This window comes from Caloenas nicobarica, chromosome 2 (genome assembly GCF_036013445.1).
Source record: "Caloenas nicobarica isolate bCalNic1 chromosome 2, bCalNic1.hap1, whole genome shotgun sequence".
NCBI lineage: Eukaryota > Metazoa > Chordata > Aves > Columbiformes > Columbidae > Caloenas > Caloenas nicobarica.
This window is the reverse complement of record NC_088246.1, coordinates 107,758,997-107,786,174: the sequence shown is the minus strand read 5'-3', so window position 1 is coordinate 107,786,174 and position 27,178 is coordinate 107,758,997. Positions and strand designations below refer to the sequence as shown.

Sequence of the window (27,178 nt, the reverse complement as noted above, 5' to 3'; positions counted from 1 at the left end):
AAAAATGGCACACAACAGATTACAGTGAAGGTGGGGATAAATTCTGTTCCAGTTCTGTTAGCTGAAGAAAAAGTGAAAACAGCTAAATTTTGTAACCAACCCCCCATAATTATATAAGTAAAGCCTTTTAATCACTGGAACATGGTAACAAGGGACATGGTAGATATTCCTTAACTAGAGACCATTAGGACCATCTCATATGTGTACTTGATCCTACTTTACAGCAGGATTTTGAAACAGTGACTCATGAGAAAAATAAAACTCTCTGTCCTTGAATGTACTGAGCAGAAACAAAAATGCCAGACGGAAAGACATTCAATTTGTGGAATTTGATGTTATGTTTACTTGTTTTAATAACATCAGGCAAACAAAAACAACAACAAAGTGGAAAAATTCATGTAAGCCTACCTACTTCATTAAAATGCAGCTTCTGAAACACATTTCTTATCTCAAGCAGAGGCCTAACATAATGTTTCAGTTACAAGTCCTATTTCATGCATTGGCCTTATTATGATTACAGTGAAATTTGTCTCTTTCGTATGTTGCTATCTTTATTTTTCAATTAATAGGATAAAGAAGGGTATTTGTAACTAACACTTACAGATTACTGCTTTAGAAAACATGTGAGTGGGTAGAAACTTTCATAGTTTCAACTATACATTTGTTCATTTGTACTATGTCCACTGGCTATTTGTCCTAGTTGTACTTCATGTAGCTAATTACCGAGTGTATTATAGAGCTGCTGCTCTATTCTCATTCCAGAATTGACTGTATATGGGCTTATTTTCAGTGATCAGTTTAGATATCACACAATGTGGTAGACACCTAGGTTATATTACTTCCCAAAGAATTAATCATATATATCAACTAGTTTAATTGAATGCTTTTTTTTTTTTCTGTATAGAACAATGACAAAATCTTCCAGAGTGTACAAAGTAGTGAAGTTAATCCTATTCTTGCTGCTCCTTGCCATTGCTGAATTTCACATAGAGGCACATAATATTTTTAACAGTTTTGGTATGTTCAAAAATCTTAATTACCATTTTCATTGATTTTTAGCTGTGATTTGATCATTTGTAACCAGTGTCAAGATATTTTTTAATGTGAGTTTTCCATTCTTCATGTATTTTTAGTGTGTTATTTGGAGACCCTAGAAAAGGGCATACTAACCCCCTAAGGGACAAATATGGCATATTTAGCTCCAGTTATGCTGGATTTGCCCTCTAGTTCCATTGATAACTATCATCACAGACTGGCACAGGAGAAGTCACTATTGTGACAGTAACATTTAACTGAACTGATAAAAAGCAACAGTGGGAAGAAAGGACTAAAATTTGCAAAAAATTTTTTATTGAATATCTCAATTGTCATATACCATGCATACATACTGTGTGATTGATTGTTTGACTGGTTGATTGATGGATTGATTGATTTTTGTGAATGAGTAAATTTGATACCACTCCTGCTGTATGTAACTTTTTGTATAAAGCCTCTCAGTCTATGTTTATCTGTTTGATTTCTTTTCTTTATGATTAGTGTAGTGTTTAACATTGTTTTAATTTTAGCTGTTATTTGTATTGAATCTAAATATTTAAATTTAGTGTTCTTTGACTTCCTGGTCTTTCACATACTTTTTTGTTTTTCAATAAATTTGGACTGCTACATCTAACAAGTATGCTGAATTTAATTATGCTGTGTCTATCAGAAGTAACATCTAAAATGTAATAATGTTTCCAGTAAATCGATTAGAGCTATATCAATTATAGTCTTTCTATGCTGTTGTACAACTAGTTATTTTAGAAGCTACTACTTAACCTTGAGAAGTCTCTTCTCTCATGTACATCTCGATGTGACATTTGACCAAATTATATTCATTGGTAGTGCATATTAACATAGTACAGCTGCATGTGTCTCCACTAGTCACCCGACACTTCACTTACATGGAGAACAATTACTTAAATATTATGAATTCAATATAAATTTCCCTTCATTCTAATTGGTATCTTATTTTCTTCATTTTGTAAATACGCCATTGCACCATTAGGGAAGGCCTTCAGACTATTACATAGAATTGCCGGACTAATTGTATGTCAGTTATACATGGACAAAATAGCTTTAGAGAAATGAACGTCTAAGTTGATTAGTGCCTTTAAGCCTGTGGATTTTAATCAGTGTAGAGCTGACTGACTAGAATTCCTGTCATTTCTATTTTTTTCATGGTTTACCAATTATCTTTCCAGGTAGTGTATTTACACATATTACCTGACCCCAGTATTTTCCTAGAATATCTGTGACACTCTAGAAAAAGCCCAGATGCCATTTCAGATGACAAAAATCTGAGTCTTCAAAGTATAACAAGCAGCAGCCGGAAGTCTGTCTATATTAGAGATTCAAAACATCTTTTGCAGTACCAAATTGTGATATTTATTTCTTCAAATCCTATGTCTCCCACTAAAAACCTTTAGGAACTGTAGGGAAAAGTAGGAACATTTGTTTTAAATAAGGGGAAAGGGGTCAGAAGTGGAGGTTGAGATTTCCTGCAGTGACTGAAGAAAACAAGCAGTAGAACTGTTCCCTGTTCAGCCCACAAGCCAAAGGAGATAGTACAGAGGATGGGGTGACATTTTACATTTTACAACTCACACCACAGTATCTTAGGTCATCCTCATTCCCTTAGTGGAGTTATATTAACCACCAAAAGATGCAAGTAAGCCAACATGGAGAAAGAGCCTTTTTCTGAATAAAAGCCAGTGACTATTGGTGCTATTGTATTAGAACTTTGTCACATAAACCCAGTTGCACAATACCTGTTTCCTAACGGAGATGAGATAGCCAGTCTCTTGCCTTTTTCAACACTGTTCCACTAGTGTTTTTAGAACTGAGCAACTGGTTACTGATATGCAGTTTGCTGGAGATATGTGCAGCTGGGACCAGCTCTATATTTCTGGATCTGGTTCAGCATTCTTATGTTTGACTTCCCTTAAGTGACAGTTGCCACTTCTGTGATTCTATGGACAAAGATTCTCATGATTTTGGAAACATGAAATCATTTTTTCACTCACTGTTATCAATCATATTACATAGAAGTGAAAGTGCACCCTCAAACACTTCAGTCATGCCTGAGCCAGAAGGAGAAATTCCTTTGATCTCCTTTAAAAACAGTACGGTAAAGATGGGACAGCCCACAAAGAAAGAGTCACTGATCAAATGAATAGAGTGTGTGGGGAAGGATAAACTTCTGGTGGGCAGGACTCTGCCAGACTTCTTTCATTCTGCAGCAGTGACCTTTGCAAGTGCTGATGAAGGTAAACACCACACATAGGTGGAGCCAGAGGCAATCCGATATTACTGTAAATTTTCGCTGTGAGTGTTTGTGTTACCGTTTTTCAGCTGGTACCAAGACAATATTAAAATTAAATCTGGAACATCAGAAAATAAGAAAGACTTAAAAAAAAAAAATCATTTTCTGCAGTCAATCAATAGCTTCAGCAATTTTATTCTGATGAAGAAATCAATTTAGATTCAGTTATTCCTGTAGTTGTGGAACACTGCACTGTCTACACTAAAAATAAATAAACGTTTACATCTAATTGTAGCTTTCCTTTGCTACGACTATTATTTATTTTTAAGATAGTTTGTGCTATAGAAAATGATGACTAAACCCATGTTTTTTAGCATAAATATTTTGCTGATTAAAAAGACTAACAAATGTACACAGTAAAAACAGAAATTCTTGCCTTCTGGCATTTGCTTTTTATTGTAGACAAGTAGCAAATCCAATTACAAGATGTTTGATTCACTGGGCAAATCCTACTGGAACATTTTCGGCTCTGCAGGATACCACTCAGTACTGAAGAACCACTTGTCAGCATAACGATGTAAAGGACCACATTCTGTGATTCACACTTGAATCTGTTTGCCAAATGATTTTCAGGAAGGCACTTCATGAAATGCTCCAAAACTCTCTTTAAGATTCAGGTTCCTTTCTCTGCTTTCATTCATAATTATTTGCATACATGAAAACTAATTGCACAATGAATTCACCCTTCCCATGGTTTTTGAGGAGATTTAATTCCTCCAAACATGAAATGCTCAAGGATAAAAAGAAGCTTTAACATTTCGGCTAAGCGGATGGTTTTTGCTGCAATATGACTTATTGTTAAACTGGTGAGTTTGGTTTTAGAGTCAATTTTCCACATAAAATGAGATAAATTAAAAACACCCTTAAATGAAATCATTCAGTCTATGTCAATGGGAAACTGGACTGAAATCAGATTCAAAATTTCATATCTGAGGAAACTTACCAGGACTCACTTGTAAAGTAAATAGTCATAAAAACAGTCAGTTACAGGCAGTTAAAGAAACCATACTTTCACATTAAAAAAAAAAAAAAAAAAAAAAAAAGAAGTGGGTTTTTTTATCTTCATTAACTCACTTTGTGCTCTGTTTAATAGAAAAACACATTAAGGTAAATAAAGCAGGGAACAACTACTTTTAACAGTATTATTAGTTTTCATCATAAGAGAGAAAATTTACTCTGATACCTAATATATTTTAAAGATGCAATTTAAATTCATGAACAGACAATGTCTCTTGCATGCACGCATACACTCTGTGTACCACCACAGCGGAAGTCAGTTGGAAAAATGCTGAAAGAATGCGCCTCCCTCACAAAGGTTGAGATAATATCAGTCAGGAATGGGTAGAATTTGCCTGCTTTTTGACAGAGGCAACAAACTACAGAATATTTGTAGTTTTCAGAATAGTGAGAAGTATAGATGGAAAAGACTTCATTGGCAAACTTGCTAAAAATATAATATTGTTTCTTGCCTTTTTATTTTCTTAGTCTGGTTCTCAGCTGATGAATATTCCATTATCTCCTGCAGTGGATTAACCTCAATTTCAGTTTTGCTGAAGTCTCGATGAGCAGAGGATTGTCTCTCACTTATTTCTTTTTTAATATTTCACTGTTCTACTCTGCTACCAGGAGCACATCCTCTTTCTTCACTTATTCTATCAATTATGTTGGAGGCTAATATATACTTTTTTTAATCTGTTTCATACACCAAAGATATATTAATCTAACACAGTTCTTATTTGATTCCATTAAACTTTGTAAGTACTTTCCAGGCAACGAGGTATTCAGAAAAGGATAGGAACAGAACATTAGGTCACCCAGGCCAAATAAAAGGTGTTGTATAATCAATTTCATGCCAAAGATTTTTGAAAAGGATTTATTTACTTTTCTGTTTTGTTCCAAAGTGTGGAATACTCCAAGTGTAGTCCAATAAACCCCATCAGATTTGCAAATTGTGCATTTTTTTTAATGGATCACATTTTATGAGAGTCATTAAAAAAGTCCTAAAAATAAAATGCCTTTTCTAGCTATTGATATTGCATCTTCAAAAAAAATCTTGACTTTAAAGCTATTTTTAAAGGATATGAGTTACTTTAGACCTCTCCAATATTCCTATATTCTAACAGAATATCAGAGAATAGTTTCAGGTGAAAAAAAAAAAAAAAAATCTAAGTTGCATAGTATCCAGGACCTAGGTCTTGACACTCTTCATGGTCAAGTTGCTTTTTCTTCCTATGATATCTGAGAGTATAAATTTGTCCACTACTTCCATGTTTATTCATAAAATAAAATTACACTTTCTCCTATCATCTTGCTACTTTGTAGATGCAATGTATCTCTTACTGCAAGATGAAGGGGGAAAATACCATTTATACCTCCATTAAGATCCAACATAGTCTTTATCTCAAATCAAATTAAGATATCTCGGGACATTCTTATTAAATATACGTTCCCTTTTGACCAAAAATCCATTAATTAGGAAGCCAGGAACACTGCTAGAATTTGTGTTGAAACTTGCCTTTTAAAAAGTCATTGTATAGGTCATATTGTGTTGTTGAGTGGTTTTTGTAATGTATTATACCTATGTAGGAAGTAGCCTTTGAAAATTCCTAGCTATTTTTTGGTGTTTTGAACACTCACGGAAACGTCTGGTAAAATTTTGTCTTTTTAAAATGCTTTTATCTCAGATCCTTAAATTCTGGTCATTTTTCAAGTGTATTACTTTTTTTGGGGGGGTGGGGGGGATGGAAAGGGTGAAAATAGTGCAGTAAGAGCAGTGCAAAATCTGATTAAAAATTCAGCATGGTCGAAGACTTTAAAGTAACTCTCAAAATTCAGCTAATTGTTGCTGTTAGTTGATAAGATTATTTATCTTCTGGACTAATATTCTTGATAAAGAAAACCAGACACTCAGTTCTCTTTGAAGCTTGAAAAATATTTTGTTATTTCTCCATATTTTCTGCTTTTATTTTTTTAATTTTTTCATTCAATTCTGTCATTTTCCAACCAGTTTTTACCTTACTACAACATGATTCTTTCTTTTCCTAACCTGCACTGAATTTTCTTTTCTCACTGAGAAGCTGAGGCATGGAGGGTCTGTCTCCACTTTTTTCCTTCATGTAAAAATTGTTTCTCTTCTTGCACCTAAAATTGATGCACTACCTACTCACTTGTCAGTTCTGTTTCCACCACTATAACTCATCTGTAATAACAGTTTACTGCATCTTTATCTGAGTTTTTTACCTCTCTTTAATCTTTCTGTGTTTTTATCCCCTCGTTACTTGTGTTAGCCTCTGTTGCTTCTCTGTTCAATGTTATCTCTCAATCAGACCTTTCTGTACAGATTTCTTTTGACAGTTTACTTCATAGAAACCTATTGTAAAAAATAAATTGTGCTGTATTATATTGTTGAGACAGAGTCCCTGTGAGTCATTCAGAGGGCAATTTTGCCTTTTTCAAGAGCGCTGATATACTTTGTAGCCTCAGCTTTTGTATTTCCAACTGAGCAGGTATCCTCAGTGCTTTAGGTTTTACTAGAGTGTTAAAATGCATAATCAAACTCAACATTTTTAAACTTCATCACCTACTTTTTCTTTCATTAGAAGTTGGTTCTTAAGCCAAGAAGCAAGTGGAGGAGGGTGGCAGAAGCAGGAGGAGTTCACACTAAAAGTAAATCCTTCCTGGGATGGGTAGGAATCATGGTGAGTGGTAATTGACAAGAAGAGACTAGAAGAGCCTGGTGCATAAAATGCAAGACTTGATTTTCATGCAGTGATTAGGAAACAAACTTTGCAAAGTATTAAGTAGTGCATTGCTGCTGTGACATTACAGCAGTGCATTGCATGGCCAAAGGGGTTTCTCTGGAGCAAAGGAAGTAAGAGACTGGGTTAAGAAAATTATAGAAATTATTATTATTAACAGATCTTGATGATGAAGTGTCACAATATGTAATACCAAAATAAGTTTTGCAGCCAAGAAAGCAGCAGAGTTTATGGAAGGCAGAAGTAGTCTGAGAAGATTTCAAAGATCCATGCAGAACTGTATTGAAAAGCAGGAGACAGAAGGACTGGGAGTTGAACTAAGGAAGAAATATGAGGCCTTTGCAAATAGCAAACATCCACAGATGATGCATGTTTGAAGAACTAACAGGCTCAAGACTCCTGTGTTTCTTTTAAATAAGGATGTCTAAAGCTAAAATATTAATTTCCTGAATTAATTTTCTTGACAAAGAAACAAAGTAATGAGGTAAAGTTAAAAAACAAAACAAACAAATAAACAAACAAAAAACCAAACCCCAAACCAACCAACACAAAACTAAATGAAACTTGGAAGGATATTATGGGTAAAACTGACTTTCTATAACTAATTTTGTACCATTTTCTGTATTAATCTTCTTACATAGAAGCAACTACATAATAACCAGTGTTAGACCTTGGCAACTCACCTATAAAAATTAAACACGTATAGTGTTTTGTTGGCAAAATATGATCAGGACAATTTCTGTCATTACCACTTCAGTAAATTTTATTATCTTTTATATTCGTAACTTCTATACGGCTCTGTAAATTCAGATTGCAACTCATGGAGAAGAGCAAGAAAACAAACATGGATTGTGTTTCCCATCCCTCACTGCATTAATTACTATGTTTATGAGAAGAGTGGGGGAGTTTCCTCTAGGAAGTAATGTTTTAAGAAAATCCCAGGATAGCAGACAAGAGACTTCTTCATGGAGAGAGGCACATTTTTTTGTGAAACTGATGCATAAGACTTTGAGTACGTCTTTCTAAGTTCATCCCTTCACAGTGGATCATGCACTTTTATCATGAAGAAATTGCACTTCAATGTCCATTGAAATGAGTGGATACTTTTCAAGCCATTTCTTGGTCCTGGACATGGCCATCAGCAAGCCTGCTTTGTAGTCATTTTATTTCCTTCATCAGGTCTGAGAGCATTCTCTGGTTTCTGCTCAGCTGAGTGGATAGCTTCAATGCATATAATCATACAAATATGCGTGAGCTCTCAAAGATGCCATGATTCACTAGATCACATTGTTTAAATTTGCCCCCAAAATAAGTTCTTATGAAATAAATTACTGAAATAGGTCTCTATGGATATCTTATTTCTTTAAAGCTAGTTTCATCCACATAATTCCCCTTTTTTCAGTAGTCTTTTGGAGTTTCTGACTGTTTAATTCATTGCAAGCCAGCTGAAACTGGGAAGTCCACAAAGTTGCCATAGTAACTGAACGGACAAAGACTTAATTCACTAGTTTATGTAAGCCAGAACTCATATCCTGCAGACAGTAATGGTTTTAAATTATTTAGGTGTAAAAAGTCCACTGTTAATGGATTATATATATATATTTAATAATTAGGTGTCAGTTCCTTAGTTAGTGAAAAATGGGCTTTGATAGTCCCATGCCATCTCAAAAGTTGTATGTTGGATAGTAAGCCAATCAAAAAAACCAAAAGGGAATGAAAAGGAACAAGAAGTCAGGTTATAGTAGCAGTAGTGTTTTCAATGTTAGGAGAGGCTACGAGTTATGTTATTAATTTATTAATTTACTAAGAGTTTATTTCGAAAAATTTCCCCAAACTGAGTTGCTATACTCCATATAAGCCATACGAATTTAACAGTAACAGATGACAGCACACTTTGAATTTTGCAGTCTAATGAAAACAATGGGACTGAAGCCAACTGCTATTGTTCCCAGTCCACATATATAATTTGCAGTGACACTGCTCAGGTAGCAAGAAAGATGTGGAAGAGCAAGACTGAAGGAGAATTCTCTTGAAGAATGTGCTATGAATCATCATTTTGTCATGGGCAGCGTGATTTATTTAGGGGCACTGCATTCTGTTGGGTTAAAATAAGAGTGTGACATAGTTAACTGTCATGCTGGGTGGTGTCAAGATGGATGTGACAAAATTAATTAATAAAAAATAATTATATATTTGCTTAGTTTAGACAATTCTCTGCTTCCCAGTTTCTTGATCATAAACTGAACATCTTTTACTTTGAATTGATTTGAGATCACTCACTAACTCTGAGAACAATAAAAGTTTTATTTTTATGTCTCCTCAGTTTTACTGTCCTTCCCCACACCTTCTGCTTTATGTAACATCAAGCAATTGGGTAGATTAAAATTGTAAACTAGGCCTGCTGCACTGCAACTTTCCTAAATAACATTGGCAAATACTATAAACATCATAAACATTCTTTGGGAACTTTGCATTAGTAAATGGTAGAAAGATATTTTAATCATTGAATCTACCTATAAATTCAATATCTCAGAGAACGAATTCTGTAGAATTCAGTTCCCTATATTGACGAATTCTGTAGCTCTTTTTTGTGAGATTCCTGAGTACATCAATTATTCATTTTAATCCTGCAGTTGTGAAAAGAACAGCCCAGATGAGAATTACCACTACAGCTTTATTGTATTTTATGTTGCTTTATTCCATTCTTTTCTTGCATTTTAATTCCAGTGCCAGCTTTCAGCACAGTGTTGAACCTGAAAGTTTCCCCTGCACATTTAATTCAAATAAGACTGACACCCATATGTGTCCCTGAGTAGATTTTCACTGCTCATCATGCTATTAGACTTTATCTCTAGATTTAAAATTTGTTTCATGACAGCTATCTCTTATTGTTACAGGTGGCTCAGGTCCTTTTATAGATTCTTGCCCAGGACTTGTAAATAGAGGATAAATGGCCTGAGAGGCAACAGGATGTGGAAAACTATTCAGAGAAAGAAAAATGAGACTGTTAACAGAAGTGAAAGAAAACAGGGAACAGCTAGATATGACACTATCGTACATTTGTTTCATTGTCTCATACAATAATAGAAGGGTTGTGAATATTTTCGTGATTTTAGGTAAGTTTTGCTTTGTCCAGAAAGCTCTCATGAGCTGTTAGATAACATAGGTAGCTGCCTTAATGATGGGTTTCCTCTCATCTCCCTTCTCCAATCTTCACTACTCTTCAGGACATTTCGACATTTTAGAGCTATGTTATTGAAAATTTTTTTTATTATAAGATGTCCTATAATTCCGGACTTCTGATATAAAACTAGTTTTTATATGTTTTTTTCAGTTAGGTATTTTTTTCCCTTAAAGGGTGTTACAGACAATAAGAACTTTATATTGTGTGTACTACAACCTCTTTAGCCTTCAACAGTAAGTATTAATTTTAAAGTAAATATCTGTCCTCTCGACACTCAAAATTAAAAGGCCACTCTGAAGATCAGTGCCAAAATCCCAGAGATCTATTTAACTGCTTTCACAAAAGACATCATATGCCAGCGTGCAGTGATTTAAACCCAGCCAGCAACTAAGCACCACACAGCTGCTTGCTCATTCCCCTTAGTGGGATGGGGGAGACAATCAGAAGAATAAAAGTGAGAAAACTCATGGGTTGAGATAAAAGTTTTTTTAATAAATAAAGCAAAAACTGCACATGCAAGCAAAGCAAAACAAGGAATTTATTCACTGTTTCCCATTGTCAGTCACATGTTCAGCCATCTCCAGCAAAGCAGGGCTCCATCATACAAAACGGTTACTTGGGAAGACAAACACCATAACTGTGAACATCTCCCTCTTTCTTCTTCTTCCCCCAAAATATATATTGAGTATTATGTCATATACTATGGAATATCCCTTTGGTCAGTTGAGGTCAGCTGTCCCAGCTGTGTCTCCTCCCAATCTTTTGTATGCTCCCTGCCTTCTCATTGGCAGGCCAGTTTGAGAAGCTGAAAGTTCTTGACTACTTCAACAACTAAAACATCAGTATGTTATCAAACTATACCAGCTACTGTGAAGAAAATTAGCTCTATCCCAGCTGAAACCAGGACACAGTGTAATGAATGGAAGTGTATTTTCTTACACGGGGTATTTGCAGTATACAGACGTTCTCAGTTACCTTGGGTTGAAACTTCATTCAGTAGTACATCATAATTTCACTAGTGCTTTGTTTAAAGAAACCTAATATTAAAGTATTTAGACAACTGGCTGGAAATCCATGCAGAGATAAACTGGGATTACTCCCTTGTCTCACAGTATGGCTATAGAGAAGAATGTACAAAAAAGCACTACAAATATTTTAGTACTGAGTTCCTGCTTTTATTACCAACAACTGTCACCTAGGAAAGCAAATTCCATACATTTTCCCTCTCATTTTCATTCAAATTGCTTTTGTGACCTCCTCACCCTTAACTGAAACATGACTCAAAATGTACATTCCTAATACTGATTATGTTGTTGCACGATTTCACCCTTGCAGCCGTACGCTAACAAAGGAGAAGAAACAGGAACAGGGAGTTGGCATGGTGCTGTGGAATCTTAAGCATGGCACAGAAATCCTCCTCTCTGGGAAGGGGCCAGGGTTGTTATCCACATAAAGAGCGCTAGGATATCAATGTGAAAACAAAAATAATCCCCACTAGATAGACTGTGTATTTTTCCTAACAAATAAATACAAGAATTTTAAGCTTTCTTTGTAGAATATGAAAATAAGCTCTACTCTGTGGAGTAACCAATCAATCTACTGTGTTAACTTCACTCATTGCTGAAATAGTGTCAGGAAGGATTAGGTAAAACAAAAGGAAACAATGTATGAAACATTCAGGCACAATCTCCAAAAGGAAAGAGGTAACATGCCAGCTAGAACATGGAGTAGATAAGAGATTCTACGTCTTTTAAATTTGCTTTTTGGAAGGTCTTGCCATTTTCTGTCCTTGGTATCAGATGAGTTTTACAGAATGCACACAGCATTATTTAAAACAAATCCAAGCTGATCAAATTCTCCGAAATGCTTCAAAAGAATACCTCTGTCTGCTAAATAGAATCATAAACAAACAAAAAAACAACAAAAAAACCCAATCAACCAACCAGAAAAAAAAAAAAACAAACCCACCCCATAGAAATCCAGTGGGTTCATATAAACAGGAAAATAGAGCATCTTTATCCATGGTTCACATCACTCGATATTTTTTCAAGTATCGATATCAGACTGGATGCTGAAATATTTACAGCTAGGATCAGAGACCAAGCAAGCTTTGTGAAAAGGTAACCTTAAAGCAAAATATCTTCTGTTATCAGGATTCTTACAATTCAATCTATTTGGATTTACAATATCATTTTTGTGGAAACAGCAACTGATTCAACATACAGGCCACATAATTTGTCTGCAATGTAAGCACTTCACCTTGAAGAGCACTTCTTCCACTGGCACTCAAGTAGAACATTGTTTTGTATTAAAAATTCAGTTCTACCTGTGCTAAATGGTAAATGAATTGTAAGCATACTCCTTTTTACCACTTTAGAGGATTACTTTGCTCTTCTGCAATCCTCTTAAAGGATAGTTTATAGTTTATACTTCATAGCTTATAGTTTAACATACGTTTTTTCAGTAGCATAAAAACTTTAACCTGGCTTTTCCTTTTTGTCTACCACCAGCCACTTTTGCTGCCCCTGGTCACCTCCTCTTGTTGTTTCTTGTTTGAATGGACAATTTTTATGCTACGAATTGAACAAAGTATTTTTATTTACAACTTGTGCCAGTACAATAGAGGAGACAGTTTGAAGGGAGGAAATGCCTGATAAGAGAGTGACTAGATTGTTTACAACATATTTATGGCCTCAGCTTCTCAGAAAATATGGGGCTGTTTCTTCTCAAGGTTAAGGTTAATCTCATGACGTCACAGGGCTTTTTCTTGTATAGTGTTCAGGTTTTTTGAACTTCCTAATACAATGTCTAAGAACTACTTTCAACCTCGTTACATCTAAATCCAAATGCTTGTTCAGCTTTAGAATGCTTAGACAATATACCCAAAGCAATAGTTTTTTTTTATTGTGTTGGAAGCAGAGGGATGAAAAGAACTGAAAGAAAATGAATATTTCAAGATAATGCCTTTTGATAAGATTTTAGCACATTTTCCTAACTGATACATAAATATTACTAAGATTGGCTCAATACAAGGACCAATGCAAAAGGGAAAGTACCTGAAGCTTAGTCACTTCACCCATCTGATAACCAAGACTCTCCCTGGCTTTCTCATTACAGAAAGAGGTCTTTGACTTGGTTGAGTTTAATGGAGTAAACTGAACTCTACAGGCTTTGCTTAAATTTATCAGCAGATGGCAAATTAATCTCAAAACGTGGTAAAATACTTCCCTGCTATAAGGGTAAGCTGCAAGAAGGTTACAAGAGAAATACATTATAATTATTTTTATTTTCTTTATCACAGATTTAGAAATGAGAGAGTTAGAGGGCATTATGAATACTGGAAAACAAAACACAAACAAATTACATATACAATTACTGAAATTTTAAAAGTATTTCAGAAGTTCAAAGTGTAAAAAAAGTTCTGACACTAAAAAGGGCAGCTTTTTAACATACCATTAGTATTACTGGTGGACTATTGCTGTGTAGCCAGGTTGTGGCCTTGTAATGGTCAAAAAAACCTCCAACTTATGTTTAGAAATTAAGCAGCTTATATGTGACTTAATGAACATACTACAAAATCATTTCTTTATACATGTAGTTCATCTTTAAATAAATGATAAAAAGTAGTAAATGCACAGTCCTTTATGCAAAATTACCAATGTATGTCGATAGTTAGCTAATTAATGGAGAAGTCCTGAAGATCTAAAGCTGAGGTATGCCCTCTAAAAGCCTTGAAGTCATTGTGACTTCAGTGCAGAATCTTTAAATGAAATCTTAAAAAAAAAAAAAAAAGTTTTTTCTGTGGCATTCTATTACCATCATTTAAAAAGAAGTTGGTGCTTAAATATAAAAATGCTGGGTTTTGCATATGAAAACCAGACAACTTAGCATTTTAGTTTTTCAAAACTTGAAAAAGGTTGTTTGTTTTCTTTCGATTTATTTTCTCTCTTGAGAGAGGGATGTGAGAATATATAACTTTAAATCTGAATTTTCAACAAGATTTTTAATTAATTGTGATCTAATTCTGAACCAATTTTTAACCAGCTGTTAATATCATGAAACAATAGAGAGCAAGACTGAGCAGGCCATGACTAATAAACCTCCCATGATTTGTTCTCAGTGCAGCAGCATCCTGCATGCCTGAGCTTGATGGTGTGACTGGCAGAGGGGCTGGGCTGGCTCAGCATCCTCTGGTTAACTCCTTCCCCCAGCTGCGGGAGGCAGCAAGCCATCAGAGGCTGCTGAGGCTGTCACCTACAGTTCTCCTTTGCATTAAGCAATCGATATGTCTGACAGGCATTGTCTTTTACACAGATGAACTTGCCACTGCTTTTACACCTATTAGGGAAGGAAACATTAATGCTGTCCTCTTCTCTCTAGGGTTTTCTATATGCTACCTCTGACTGTGTCCTAAATGAATCAAGAAATCAATTTGCAGCCTCTCTGTCTCAGTTAAATCAAACTTATTCACAGTTTCTGCTAAGTAAAAAACATCTAGCACTTCACCACAGGTACCCACTGTCACTTTGACAAGATGCATCAGAGCCTTGGCCAAAAATACAATGCAATGTCCAAAATGTTTTATTTTCCTTTTTTTAGCTTTACTTGTTACTTTTTTACTATTTTATTACACTACCTTAATTAGTAGTGTTTGTGTGAATTAATTCTACTCCTAGAATCACTGCCCGCTAAATAAAACTGCTAAATGAAGTAGAAAAAAAAATTTTATTACCAGAAAAACAGAACATAATATGGAATAAAGTTCCTTTTTATTGAAAAATTGTGACTATAAGATGAAATATTACAGTGTTTGCTATGGACTCAGATATTATAGGACTGCTAATAACCTCAGAGTTCATCTAATTTTTTTCCATGCCTGAGAATGATTATTCTTTATGGCATAGATAATATTTTTAGTTTTAATAATACAAAGCCTGAGGCTCCAATGTTTTCTTGAGACTGCATTTGTTAATTTAATCACCTGAAAGTTAAAGACCTAGTGTAATGTGCATATGCTGGGACTTTGAAGAATCAATGGAAAGAGAAAGGCATCTATGTTTTACTGCATTGTAAGAAAGGTGGCTAACCTATGAAGTCGAAATCACCCTCTTTCTGTCTAGAGAGGGTATTTGCAATTAACCTAAGCTACTAAATTACCTAAAAAGCATCTACAAACAGATCAGAAGAACTGTGTTCTTAATCTTATTGCCATCCCCACAGATATATTCTATGTTTGAGCAAGTTCTTTCACTTCTGAATTCATGTTAATAATAGTGAAGATCAAGGTACCTCTTGTTAAGTATGTTGGTACTAATTTACATTTAGGAGTGTAGGTCACAGTTCCTCTGCTAGATGTGTTTTGTATTTTAGGTAGACATGGATTGTTCCAGTAAAGGAAATTAGACCAGAACAAAGATATTTGATAATTAACTACCATAAAATTGTGTTTGAAATTCTCATAAAATACACTATTTGTTTTCTTGGTACGAGTGACTTTGAATCATAAAATAAGCACTTTTTAGAAACCATTTGTGTCTAGTCTGGACAAGAGGAATAATGTTATCCAAAGGAGTGGATATTTCTTTAAGTTTTCCAGTGTACCAAAAAAAAAAAAAAAAAAAAGTTCAGGAAGCTTTTACTCACACATTTTGAATCCCTGCTTAACATAGCTGATTACCAGAATGCTTTTCCTCCATACAACTAGTATGATTTACGATCAATATGATTACTATCATAATGTCATACTAGTATGGTATCATCCTATCATATGCAAATCATAAATATAATGTCATAGCATGGAAAGAAAATAAGCATGTTTCTTTTGGATGTGAAAAAATATCAAAGCAAAACTAAATTTTCTTTATTTCCATACTTCATAATTTTCTGTGATTTTGACACATACATATATGAAAACTCACACATTTTTCATGTTTTACAGGTGAATACGATTTCAGTCTTTTACCGACAAACAATTCATTCTCCAATAGGTTCTGCTATGTGAGCCTGTAGTTTCATCTCACTTCCCTGGTTTAGGTGTATCAAGCTTTGCTCTAACGTACCCAGACTTAAAAAAGAAAACCTACACACAAAAATTACGAATTCCTGGAATTCTGAAGTTGCTGTCTGTGAAAGGTCACTGAAATTCTTTCAACATGGTTTACGGTCAGATATCTTACTGAAACAGTCACTTTTTTTTTTTATGATGCAACACTTTTTGCCGTGCTGCCTTCTTTTCATTTGAAACAAAATGGACTGAATCAGGTTATAGTAACTCAGACTTCAGCAGTATTTCTCCACATGGAAAACAGCTATTATTCTGGAGAGGCTATCTATCAGAAAAAAAAAAATGGACAGAAAAGCACAAATCTATTATTTATATGACAACTTGCCAGTTATTCAGAATTTTGAATTATTTACATTTCCAGTTTGTATAATATGTCTGGGAAATCACAGAATCACAGAATCACAGAATCACAGAATCACAGAATGTTAGGGACTGGAAGGAACCTCGAAAGATCATCTAGTCCAATCCCCCTGCCAGAGCAGGAACACCTAGGTGAGGTTACACAGGAAGGCGTCCAGGAGGGTTTTGAATGTCTCCAGAGAAGGAGAATCCACAACCCCCCTGGGCAGCCTGTTCCAGTGTTCCGTCACCCTCACTGAGAAGAAGTTTCTTCTCACATTTAAGTGGAACCTCTTGTGTTCCAGCTTGAACCCATTACCCCTTGTCTTACTGTTGGTTGTCACCGAGAAGAGCCTGGCTCCATCCTCGTGACACCCACCCTTTATATATTTATAAACATTGATGAGGTCACCCCTCAGTCTCCTCTTCTCCAAGCTAAAGAGACCCAGCTCCCTCAGCCTTTCCTCATAAGGGAGATGCTCCACTCCCTTCAGCATCTTTGTGGCCCTGCGCTGGACTCTCTCCAGAAGTTCCCTGTCCTTCTTGAACTGAGAGGCCCAGAACTGGACACAATATTCCAGATGAGGTCTCACCAGGGCAGAGTAGAGGGGAAGGAGAACCTCTCTGGACCTACTAACCACCCCCCTTCTAATACACCCCAGGATGCCATTGGCCTTCTTGGCCACAAGGGCACAGTGCTGGCTCATGGTCATCCTGCTGTCCACCAGGACCCCCAGGTCCCTTTCCCCTACACTGCTCTCTAATAGGTCATTCTCCAACCTGTACTGGAACCTGGGGTTGTTCCTGCCCAGATGCAAGACTCTACATTTCCCCTTGTTATATTTCATTAAATTTTTCCCCGCCCAACTCTCTAGCCTGTCCAGATCTCGCTGGATGGCAGCACAGCCCTCTGGCGTGTCAGCCACTCCTCCCAGCTTGGCGTCATCAGCAAACTTGCTGATAGTACACTCAATTCCCTCATCCAAGTCATTGATGAATATATTGAACAGTATTGGTCCCAGAACTGACCCTTGAGGCACTCCACTAGATACAGGCCTCCAACCAGACTCCGCCCCATTGATCACAACTCTCTGGCTTCTCTCCTTCAGCCAGTTTGCAGTCCACCTCACTACCCGATCATCCAGTCCACACTTCCTCAGTTTTGCCGTGAGGATGCTGTGGGAGACGGTGTCAAATGCTTTACTGAAGTCAAGGTAGACCACATCCACTGCTCTGCCATCGTCAATCCACCTTGTTACGTCTTCATAAAAGGCTATGAGGTTGGTCAAGCATGACTTCCCCTTGGTGAAGCCATGTTGACTGTCCCTGATGACCTTCTTATCCTTGATATGTCTTAAGATGGCACCAAGGATAAGGTGTTCCATCACTTTCCCAGGGATGGAGGTGAGGCTGACCGGTCTATAGTTGCCCAGGTCCTCCTTCTTGCCCTTTTTGAAGACCCGAGTGACATTTGCTTTCCTCCAGTCCTCAGGCACCTCTCCCGTTTCCCAAGACTTGGCAAAGATGATGGAGAGCGGTCCAGCAGTGACTTCAGCCAGCTCCCTCAGCACCCACGGGTGCATCCCATCTGGACCCATGGATTTATGGATGTCCAGATTGCTTAATTGCTCCCTAACCCAGTCCTCATCAACTGAGGCAGACTCCTCCATTGCCCTGCCTTCCTCTGGGGCCTCAGGGGTACGGGGCTCCTCAGGACAGCCTCCGGCAGAGTAGACAGAGACAAAGAAGGCATTCAGTAATTCTGCCTTCTCTGTATCTTCTGTCACCAGGGCACCCACCCCGTTCATCAGTGGGCCTACATTGCCTCTGGTGTTAGTTTTATCTGCCATGTATTTGAAGAACCTCTTCCTGTTGTCCTTGACCCCTCTCGCCAGGTTTAACTCTAAGGAGGCCTTCGCTTTCCTAGTTGCCTCCCTACATCCTCTGACAACAGCCTTATATTCTTCCCAAGTGGCCAGCCCCTCCTTCCATGATTTGTAAACCCTCCTCTTCCACTTGAGTTTGCCCAGCAGTTCCCTGTTTAACCACGCAGGTCTCCTGGCTCCCTTCCTTGACTTCCTGCACGTCGGGATGCACTGATCTTGAGCTTGGTAGAAGCAGTCCCTGAAAGTTAACCAACTATCTTGGGCCCCTTTACCTTCAAGCAGCCTTGCCCATGGGATTTCCCCCAGCAATAGTTTGAAAAGGCCAAAGTCGGCCCTGCTGAAGTCCAGGGTTGCAATTCTGCTTGCTATTCTGCTCCCGCCACACGAGATCCTGAACTCCACCATCTCATGGTCACTGCAACCAAGGCAGCCCTCCACCTTTACTGCTTCGACCAGACCCTCCTTGTTAGCGAGGACGAGATCCAGCAGCGCACCTCTCCTAGTCGGCTCCTCCACCATTTGCATCAGAAAGTTATCGTCAATGCACTGGAGGAACCTCCTAGACTGAGGCTGACTGGCTGAGTAGTCCTTCCAGCAAACATCAGGGAAGTTAAAATCCCCCATGACAACCAGAGCCTGTGACATAAATGTCACATAAATGTGATTATAAATTTTTATTTCAGAGTTTCTTTGAACGCTTCATACATGCAACAAACCCATATCTGCCAACACTATATTTGGGGGTGAGTTCTTGTCTTAAATTTTCCTCTAACACAATAGTTTTATTTGCAGGGAAAAAAATGATATTGTCTGCTAAGAAAACCTTTTTTATTTTAGTGTAATTTAATTTTGGGGTGTGATATTAAGGACACGATGTAATAGGATTTTTTTTTTATATATTTTAAAGGTGGGTTGCTAAGAGCAGACATTAACTTGTCTGGGTCATTTGCATGGTGGTGGTGGAACTAACCGGCTGTGCCTGTCAAGCGAGGACCTTTCGGAATCTAGACTGTGTTGAGCACTTGAGGGGGATTAGGCTTCCATTGCACACAGCTTGCAGTGTCACTCCATGTTAGCTGCTCTTTCTGATTTATTTCTTGAGACATTTGCTATCTGTCCATATGTGCATGGCTGGGCCTGGCAGCACTAGGATGTGAACCTCACGGCACAGAGGAGCAGCCCCGTCACCAGAACAGCGAAGAACCTCAGGCGCAATCAGCCTCCCTATGGCTGCAGGAGCTACCAGCAGAGGAGAAAAGCCCAGAGGGACCCAGCCACAGCCACAGCCATGTCCACGGGCTGGCGCAGGATGCTGAGGGGATTTAAACAGGCCATTTCAGTTGGATATTGACTCTGGAATCAGCAATTGATGGGGTTGGTGTTGCTCAGGGAGAGACCCTGGAGGTACATAAGGGAGGGATCCCACGAGTACATGTGAGAAGACTCTAAGAGGGTACAAGAGAGACCCCAGGGACCCCCATGGCCGTATCCTGGACTGTGCACCATACAGTGGGGGCTGCTGTGCTGACCTGCCTGATCTTCCTCTTGGAGGGCACCATTTTTTCCCAGCACAGACCAGGAGAGTCATGTCATATAGCTGTGATTAAAATGTTCAGGCATCTGAGACCATTCAGTCTCCACACTGTCAAATTGGTCTTAAGCCATGACAGTCTTTGAGTTTAGGCTCTGTTTTCCCATAATCTTTAAGTGGGAAAAAACTTTTCATAAGATAATCAATTAAAAAAATAGCTGAGGTAAAGAATTGAGTAGAAAAATATTACATGTAAGGAACAACAAATTTTGTCTAATTCTATAACATTTGCTTACATTTCTGAAAGCATACATATGAAAAGCTGAGCAATCAGCACTGTTTTTCTATATGTGACATTTCCAAATGCTATTTATATATTTCATGGGTCAGTCTTTTATGAAAATAGCCATGTATACCAGCTATCTAATGATCTGGCATTTGAAACCAATTCAATTTATATGTTAAATTTGATGTTAGGGGAAAACCAATACACTTAGCATATTTTCATTCTTTAAGTCTGGTTGTCATCTTAATTTGTCTGGAAATGTCTTTTTATTTTCCAGGGGAACCTCATGGGATATAAAGTAACATAAATCATTCCAGCTCATCTACCATTGGGAATTACTGCTAAGGGTAAATTTTGGCCCAGCCCATATTTATCACAATAATATAAAAAAAAAAGAACCAGCGATGCCTTTAATCTTCTTCAGTGGATATCTGCACCTCGTGTAGAGAGACAGAGTGAGAGAACAGCTGTTTGAAAATGAACAGGACAGCAAACAAGCACTGTTTTCCAATTTGCCAGCAAAGATGGAGTTTTAGTTTGCTCTGTATCTCCCTTCATCTTTTCCCTCTGATTTTCTGCATGCCCCACAGAAATCTGGGGTGCCTGGGAAAGGTATTGTGAACATGACACAGCTCACAAACCCTTGGAGAATGATGCCTTTTTGTGTTTTTCATCTGAAGAATGAAAGAGGGAAGGAATTTGCACCATTTAGAGAAAAAATTCCCATTCTGTATAACCTCAAATGTCATGGATAAGTCAAAAGGCAACCAAAGTTAAGGCAACTCCTAGTCTGTGTCCATTTTCTCAAAAATACGTGCAAATGAGTCAGGCTGCTAGAGAGCTTCTGTAGCAATTTGAACATTCATTCTCCTCATGCCCACACATAACACAGAGCATGGTTTTATGTATAGGCATGTGTGCTTGCATGACTGTTTTCAGTAAATTTCAAAAAATATGCAGAGAATACTTAGAGTATTTTGGATCATAAAAATCATTATATGCTGCTGAGTTATGAGTTTCTCAGTTTTATTTATGAAGTTTGTTGGGAGTGCTCATGAAATTTTCAGACCACTTCCAATCATCCAGAAATCATAGATTAACAGTTTAACAAAAACTGGTTTTGGCTCCTGTATTCAGTCAAGATGAGCGAAAATCCCAGGAAGTGAGCTCTGTTCATTTATGACCACATCCAGTGAACTACAATCAGTTTAGAAAGCAATATAAGACATAGCTCCTTCTTCTATCCCCAGATAAATGTTGTTTCAGATATCTTAATCTCACATAACAATTTCAAATTGTTAAAAAGGCAATGAATAAATGCAATTTTCTTTGCAAAGTCTTTTGATCCTATTTTTTTTCTGGCCAGTTTTGAAAGATGGCATTATCCTGCTTCAACTTATGAACTGCAGGGGGGTAAAAATTACCATATTGCCATGTAAGTTGTTCTCCGCATAGTCTATGTATCCTATTCACCATTCTGAAAAGGTTCTCTGCAGAGAAAGGAGTGTACACCATAGTCTCGTTACCATTCGCCAAGCATTGTCCCTTTTAATTGCCAGAATGTAAACAATGAAGAGCCACAAACCTTCTTTATGCTGCATGAAAATGAGGGCAGGGGCTTTAAAATGTTTGTTCATATAATGACAATATATAATGTTGCTAAATATAGTTGAAAAAAAGGCTTTAAACAGAAAATTGTCAAAAAAATATAAAACTTCAAGAACTTTAAACTGATATTTTATCTACCCATTTTATTCACCCCTGACTGTCTTAAAGATTTGTAAAATAGTGACAAAGAGTCTATTTTGCAGAGAGCTTTTATCCTGGCTAGATTTGAATCAGAATCTCTGATACATATGAAGACAGTGTTCAGCCACACTGAATTCAACTATTGTTTTGTTATTTACATATTATCATTTACGCTACTAGGACGTGTTTTCGCTTCCAGTGTGTCATAATTCCAGGTAAAAAGTAAAAGAGGAACACGCTAAGTGGCATCTTACACTTCCTCTGATGTTTAGTTACCAACGTTAAGTTTGCAACAACTTTCACTCATAAGCCAGAAAAAAAAAAAAAAAAAGCCAATGCAAAAGTGAATTAATCCTCCACAAATTTAACTGTGTATCAGAATATATAAATTTCAGAGTTATCTATTTAGATATTTTTAGTAACTTGTTTCAAGTACTATAATATTTTAGTTGCAGTACTGTATTACAGACATAACATTTTATTGATGTTTTACTTCTTTTTTTTTTTTCAATTGAATATCCTTTGTCTTGTTGTTTATTTGAATGTTACTAATTTTATTGTCTCAAAAAGAGTTTGATGTAACAGTTAGATTAGTGGCCTGGGAATAAGGGATTCTAATTTAATATTACCTTCTATTTACAAGGTCTTCGCTGTGTTTATGTGCCTGACAAAAAGCCTGGGAGTAATGTCCTTTTGCAAACATCGTTAACAGTTGCAGCTTGTTAGCACTAGCAATTACAATTCCATTAATGCTACAGGCAATATGGTCTGGAGAGGAAACCTGTATCTGTGTAGTCAAAGCACAATTGTATTCCCAGGCCTGCCCCATATGGTCTTGTTGATATTGCTCCATCCTTATCAGCTTCCTCTGTAATTGATATGTACTTTGCCTACTTAGCAGGATCTGGAATGAAACCTCCCACAATATTGTACTGGGTTAAGAAGATTGAAAGGACGGATAAGGAAGACATTCTGTAACACTTTCCTGTTTAACATCATGTAGGCACAAAAGGGCTTGGGAATATAGTTAAAATAGAGAAAAAAATCAGGAACCATACTGGAACCCATTTCTACTGCCTGTGGTAGAAATCAAGACTTTTTGTGAGTTGCAAAGTAAAAAAAGAATAACAGTTTTCACCTACAAAACAACTCATATTTTAATTTAGTATCATCTATTGTATTGTTAGATCTGTTGGCAAAATTACTTGCTTTGAATTAAACTGGTTTAAGAAATAGCCAAATTTTTCTAATTAAAACTAAGCAAGAAGTTTCCAAATACATTTATAGTGAATGAGATGGAGTACATAATGAAAATTTCACTCCAAAGAGTTAAAAAGGATAAAAGAAAATAAAACAAAGTACAATGATGAAAAGAAATAGGTAGCCTAAACCATAGACATCCTTAAAATCAGCCTGTATCATACATTGCTTTCTTATTTCAATGTAAAAATGTGCTGATAGTGTCTGACATCTACTTCAGGTTAGTAATTGTAAAGCATTCTAAAATAGAGAGGCATCATATTGAGTTCATTTAAAAATTTTTCTACATGTTAGCAGTTCTGAATGTAAAAGGTGCTTTATAATTTCATAAACTACCTAACACTAGGTTAAAATATTTACCTTTTAGTTCTAAAAAGGCATGGCTTTCTGTAGTAGAATTGCAACTTTGTTCTTCAATTTTAAACTACTTTTCCTGGAGTATTTTGTGGCAAGTTCCTCTTTCTCCCTCTCCTTTACCTAAAAATAGTTTTAAGAATGGATTTTCAATGTCTAATAGCTCTTAAACCTATGTATTTTTTTTAGTCTCTAAAAAAGCAGGAAATCTGAAATCCAGACACAGTCTTATATTCATTTTATGTAAATGCTTGGTTTAACAGTTCTAAGACAAAAATGCTAAAAATTGAAATGTATCATTGTAACTCCTAAAATTGAGTCCACAGATCAATTTTTGCATCTTAGTGTAAATTTATCCTTGTATAAATTAGAAGTTTATCTGGAGGTTTTTTTGCAACCACAACTGATTCTAAATCACAATCTATTTAAAAATAATTATGTAATCTAAAATCCATGTAATTCCTACCAGTTTCATACCAAAATAATTTGTAGGCATGGACAAGCTGAGAGGGATTCAGAATTTTAGTAAACAGTTAGCAGCTACTAAATGTCTCTGGACTATATTCTACTGGCTGTTTCTTGACTACAGTCTAATCGGAGAATCTGAACATGAAAAATAAATTATAGTTATACCTCCTATTAGAAGAGTTACAAAAGAAACATGCAATACAAATATTTTGATAGTATGTACAGTGCCCAACTCTTTGAACATCTTATTTATTAGCCAGTTGTCATTTTACACTTGATATCAAATAAAAGTAAGGCATCCTTTTTTTTGTGGTCTGACAGATTTTAGAGTTGCTAGGTGTGGGATTATAAAGAGAAATGGGAACAGAAATGTTAATATAATGTTAAGACAAAATAAAAAAGAAGATTCTTATTGCTACAGTAGAATGGAGAATAGCAAATCAAGGAGTGTTCCTGTAAAACAAAAGACTCTTCTTCAGCCTCAGAAATTGTACACATATTTTAGTGACAATCACTTGCATGAGTGTGGATGAAGCCATCACAAGGAGTCTCTCAGAGGTTGGGGTCTTGCAAAAAATTGATTGATAATCAGCATGGAAATCTAAATGTGCAGGTTGAGCACAAAACAGGCATAGTAAGTATTTCCTCTGGTAATTCCAACTTAGAAAGTTGTATTTTCACAGCTATAGAAGTTAGTCAGTGGACTCTGAGGAAACAAGAAAAGTGGACTTCTCCTTCTAGAGGTTTTGAGTCGCTTCTGAGTTTGTCTTTGCCTGTTGTAATTCTTGCACCAGAGGCATCCAGCTAAATGTTTGTTTTTTTGTGGTTTTTTTTTTGGAGATAATAAAGAAAAAAAGAGATCTTACCTGTGTAACATCAGGGCCTTCTAGGTTTAAAGTATGGACATTATAAAAAGTCGAATTAAACATCTGATGCAGAGAAGTAAGCAGTTTTCTTTTACTTCATAGATCCTTGGGAAGCTTTAGGAGTTACAGCTCCCTGGCAGTGTAAGTCACTTCTGCTTTTAGTTTTGAAAACTCACAGTGTGACACTGCTTACTCCATGCTATTTTGGGTGCCCTGAGTAAAACTATGAACACAGGCACTTTTGTGCAGAACACCATAAGGCCTCTCTGATGTTCATTCAGAGTTCAGAATTAAAATGCAGAAGGCTCTAGCAAGCAAAATACAAGCTGATTTTCTTTTTCCTAGTGGAAAAAATAAAGTACTCCCTGGCAAGTAACCAAAGTGGTGGGAAGGTAATTCATTTTGTGTGAGAGTATTTTGCAAGTGAAAGGGATATACTCTCTGTTTAGAGATTAGTCAGGGAAACGAGTGATCATTTTAGAGTAGTAACAAAAGTTAGTAAAAGAAGAGAGTTTCTACAGTCTGTTTTTTGCCCTCCAGCCTTTTTTTTTTTTTCAAATACTTTAGTTTCCAGAATTACAAAATCTCCATGCTCAGAAAAAAAAACACGTCCAAGGTATTAGTCTGTTTTTATATATTTTGAGTGATTTACTAAATAAATAATTTTGTTTTCTTGCAACTGTCTAAGAAAACTAAGTTTTGTCTGCTAGCTAGGGTTGGGTTTTTATAGTCAGCTGAAAAAAAATATAAATAATATAATCCTCATTAAAAAGAAAAAAAAAAAGAATAAACCCCCAAAATCTTGTGGAAAAATCATGCAGAAGGTTATATTTTTTCATAGAAATCATTAGGAAATCTTGAACAATAATTCCAGTATTCATTGTGCATAGTTCTAATTGATGCATGGCAGCTCTGGTATCCTAGCTAATGATGAACTGCCACTTGGTGTGTTTATGTCTAGATGTTGGGAGCAAATCTGTTGGTTTCAAATAAATATTATACGAAACCCTCTAATATCACAGACCTTATAACTCGAAATAAATGGGCATAGGAAAACTGTCCGTCCATTACATCCATCTTGGCACAATCAGAAAGTCTTATCATCAGCTGCTATTTAGTAAGAATGGTTGTATCCTACTTTTGGTTCATGGTCTGACACCAGCTCTATAGAGGGTGGGGTGTAATTTCTGTAGCAGAGGATGCAAAATGGAAGAATGGCTTGAAGAATAAAAGGATGCTCTCATAAGATCTCTGCAAACTGAAGAAGTATAATTGGAATTCAGTGATATGTCATCATTTACCATCTGGAAAACAGCTTTTTTATTGATGCTACTTCTCACTGACTTTCTAGCAACCCAGAAGAGCTGACGTTTTATTCATCAGGTCAGAATTAACTAGACGTAAGTGTAAGAAAAAGATTTTTGACGGTTGTTAAACAAGATGCACTCATTTGCTGAGAATGCTGAATCTTGTCACAGGACATAATCTAAGTAAGATGTGCCGTATGAAAGGAACAGAAATGAGCAGAAGGAGCAAAATAAAATTGAAGTTTCTTGTTTCTTGGGAATGTTTGTGGAAGGACTGATAAGGCAACCTGGCCAGAATACAACAAACTTCTGTCAGTATACAAATAGTATGCAACAATAAGGGGGGAAAACAAAAAAAAAGCAGGCTAATTCACAAAATTATGAGAAAATGTTTCTCAACTGAGAAGAAAATACATACTTATCCCCAGTACAGTGTTCTCATGTGGAAAAACAGATTCTGCTTCTCTATGTCTAGGCACCTGTTAATGACAGGTAAGCTTTTTAATATTAACATTAGAAGGAAATAATTTGGACTGTCACATATTAATGAACACAGTTACCCTGTTAGCTCTTTCCTGGTTCCAGAGACCATGCTGTTCCCTGCAGAGAGGGATCTCAGCAATACGGTAGCTTTCAGCAGTCACTGTCACCTTGACTGTTATCACAGCTTCCCTCCAAGGTGTGTTAAAAGCTTAACATCATCTGGCTCCACAGGGGAGACCTGTTGCTTGCTGACAGCAGAATTAGTAGCAGAATCAACATGAA

The 27,178-nt window shown here is 36.5% G+C and overlaps 1 protein-coding gene across 1 annotated transcript in view; it reads right to left on the bottom strand.

Annotated features, from left to right (window-relative positions):
* CDH19 (cadherin 19) overlaps positions 1-25,228 on the bottom strand; it is a 72,483-nt gene extending 47,255 nt beyond the window's left edge. The window contains exon 1 of the mRNA XM_065630240.1: positions 25,107-25,228. The gene's annotated coding sequence lies outside the window, so the exon portion shown is untranslated. The remainder of the gene's footprint in view (positions 1-25,106) is intronic.
* Positions 25,229-27,178: the final 1,950 nt, after the last annotated feature.